Raw genomic sequence first — 3,443 nt, 5'->3', positions numbered from 1 at the left:
TGGTACACAATCACACCCCAAATACACAGAGCCCTGGGATTTCTGTATTGGTACAGAATCACACCCCAAATACACAGAGCCCTGGGATTTCTGTATTGGTACAGAAACTTATTGATACAGAAAGACAAGGGTATTTCTGTATTGGTAGAGAAGCTTATTAATACAGAAACTCGCACCTCTCCGCCCCAGAAATGTCACTGTTCCCCTTTTTGTGCCTGTCCTAAAAGCCTCCTGTTTCTAAAGGCCACTTTGTAGGGACTGCAGCTCTGCCCTGTGCAAACACACCACGAGCAGACCTCTCCTGGGCAGGGTGTGACTCTGAGGAACCTCCCATGGGACCATCATGCCTGTCTCATCTCTGCCGTGGCCCTCTGGGGGCTCTGGCTCGGGTCTCTGCTAGACCAGGAGCTGCTTTGCCAAAAGGACTTCACTTACAAGCTGCTGTGTAAACAAAGCCAGTGGGAGCTGGGGATTTCTGGAAGAGCAGGAGAAGGGCTGGTGGGGATCCCCCAGCTCCCCGGGCAGTGACTGCTGCCCCGACCAGAGGGATGTGTTTGTTAGTGTGAGCAGCAGGTTCGCCGGCGGGTGAGTTTACAGCGAGATGGATATAAATAAATAGAAGGAAAAGGACTTTCCCTGCTCGGGGAGTGGCATCCTGCCCGCCCAGGGAGGGCTGCCCTTGGCCTGGATGCTGGTCAGAAGAGGGATTTGCTTCCAGGGACCTCCCTGCTGGTGTCAAAAAACCTACAGGGATTTTTTTGTTATATTTTTTTTGGGTGTTCTCTTTTTTTTTTTTTTTTTTTTTTTCTTTGAGGGTAGGGTGAAAACTGGGGAGAGAGAAGGGATTGCCACCAGTGCTGTCCCCAGCACCACAGTGGCACAGATGGGTGGACATCATTCTGCTTGCTTCCCAGTGAGGAGAAAGCGCTGGGGATGTGCAGGGGTTTATAGGCAGGTCATGCTCAGCCTGCAAGAGGGATTGCTGTGCTCAAGGTGACAGCACCTCAGGGAGTGCTGGGCAGAGCCCAATAAACCCTCCAGAGCTTGGGTACGTGGGGACAGACCAGGTGGTCCCTGAGCCCACACTTAGGAGAGCAGGATGCAGGAAGTGCCACCTCTCCCTGCCACCTGTGAGAGATCAACCCCTGTCGCTGGCTGAGAGAAGCTGAGAGCAGAAGGCTCCAGGGAGAACTCAGAGTCCCTTCCAGTGCCTAAAGGGGCTCCAGGAGAGCTGGAGAGGGACCTGGGACAAGGCCTGGAGTACCAGGACCCAGGGAATGGCTTTCCACTGGCAGGGGGCAGGGATGGATGGGATGTTGGGCAGGAATTGTTCCTGTGAGGGTGGGAGGCCCTGGCACAGGTGCCCAGAGCAGCTGTGGCTGCCCCTGAATCCCTGGCAGTGCCCAAGGCCAGGCTGGACACTGGGGCTGGAGCAGCCTGGGACAGTGGGAGGTGTCCCTGCCATGGCAGAGGGTGAGATGGGATGGTCTTTAAGGTCCTTTCCAACACTTCCAAACTTTGCTATGACTCTCTGTGCCCCCTCCTTCAGCTCACCATTTCCCAGTCCCACCCAAGCAGGGGCACTTTGCAGTGCCAAGGAAACCTGCTCTGCTCACCCAGCCCGGCCTCCCTGGCCTGAAAGAAGTGCCCAGCACACACCGAGGCCACGAGCCTGGCAGGGACCGACCCACAACCGCCACCCTTGGCTGGGATCCTGCCCCACTCCTCACTGCCCGGGCACGACCCCTCCGGTGCCTCTGCTCCCCTCTGCCAGTGCACAGACACCTTATTGGGGTGCAGAGAGACTGGGGGGGATGGGGTGGTGCTGCCCCCTCCCCGTGCAGCCCCGGGACCGAGTGTGGCCCGGCTGGGGCAGCCCCAGCGCCGGGGCTGTGCCAGGAGGGGACAGCAGCAGCAGAGGCACTCGGGCAGCTCTCCCGGGAGGCCCCGTCCCCCGCCTCTGCTCCGCGGGCTGCAAGAAGTTAATTTATTTTTGGAAAAGCAGCTCGCAGAGTTTGTCTAATTCCACCCGCACCAGCTCCGTTCACTCTATTTTAAACCAGTTCTTACTGTGCTTCAAGTTTATAAAACACAATCAGTGCTCCCTGGTCAAAGCAGCCCTAACCCGCGGAGCAGGCGAGGAGCGGCAGAGCAGCACCTCCCTCCTGCAGGACGCTCTAGCTCAGCCGAAAAAGCCCACAGGTAATTAATTAATGCTTCCTTCTTCGTGTTGTCCTGTCCTCTGCCGGCTCGGTTACGGTGACACGCGGCGCCGGTGTGTGGTGACAGCTTTAGGGAGACAGCCGGGCATCGCCGCTGCCTGCTGCTGGGGTTTTGAGGGGTCCCAGCAGCATCTGGCAGGTCGTGGGCTGCAGGGAGGTCTCTGAGGAGTGTGACACTCCTTCAGGAGCGGGGACAAGGTGTGCCTGGCACTCGGGAGCCAGCCTGGCAGGGAGAGGGGCTGCGGAGGCAGCTCTGGCTGAGCACGGGGAGGATGGGGCTGATGGGCCGCGGAGCTTCCCAAAGCTTCCCAAAGCTTCCCAAAGCTTCCCAAAGCTTCCCAAAGCTTCCCAAAGCTTCCCAAAGCTCCTGGCTGTGCTGCAGCCGTTGGGACTGCTGCTAATTTCTGCTCTGGTGGTTTCTCTGGTGTCCCCACCCCAGCTGACACGGTGGGACCCCCCCAGAAGTTCAGTGTCACCCTGCTTTTACTCCTCCTTTGCCATGAGTGTGTCACGGCTCCCTTAACTGTGGAGGGTCATTCTGGTTGCACCAAACGCTCAGTGTTTAACACAACTCCTCAGTGACTCACCACTGCAACCCACAAGAACTGTTTAGAAGAAGCTCCCGGCATCTCTCACACGCAGAAATCCAGGGCATTTATGGACCGCTTTGTTTCTGTTACACGAATACTTGACAAAAACGCTGCCCGTCAATGCACTGATGTCATTTGCTGAGCGCTGAAGCGCTCGGGGGAGGTTTGTCAGCCTCGTGCTGGGCTCTCGGATGTCTCGGGGTTAAAGATTTCGAAAGCACCGCCTTGGCAGCAGCAGCCGGGGCATTTCCAGCGCGGATGGCTCGGCTGCGGAGCGGGGAGGGGGCAGCGCTGCCGGGGCTGAGCCGGCTCCGTTCCCCCGGAGCTGCCCCTGGGCATCATCCTCCTCATCTGTGGCATCCTCCCTTCCCCTCTGTGGGCATCATCCTCCTCTGTGGGCATCCTCTCTCCTCCTCTGTGGGATCCTCCCTCCTCATCTCTGGGCATCCTCTCTCCTCATCCGAGCTGCCTCAGGCCATGCACTAGTGTTTTGGGAACAGGGAGGGTTCACGGTTCAGTGCTGTGTGTTATTACAGCTCCACTGAGAGCCCTCTGTATCCTGCTTTGCTGCTTCTTGCTGCCTCTCATAATTTCAGCTCCGACCACGGGGGAAAAAGGTGTTTGTGAACAG

The sequence above is a fragment of the Onychostruthus taczanowskii genome, unplaced genomic scaffold (genome assembly GCF_017590055.1).
Source record: "Onychostruthus taczanowskii isolate IOZ18803 unplaced genomic scaffold, ASM1759005v1 scaffold99, whole genome shotgun sequence".
NCBI lineage: Eukaryota > Metazoa > Chordata > Aves > Passeriformes > Passeridae > Onychostruthus > Onychostruthus taczanowskii.
This window is presented reverse-complemented; position numbering follows the sequence as displayed.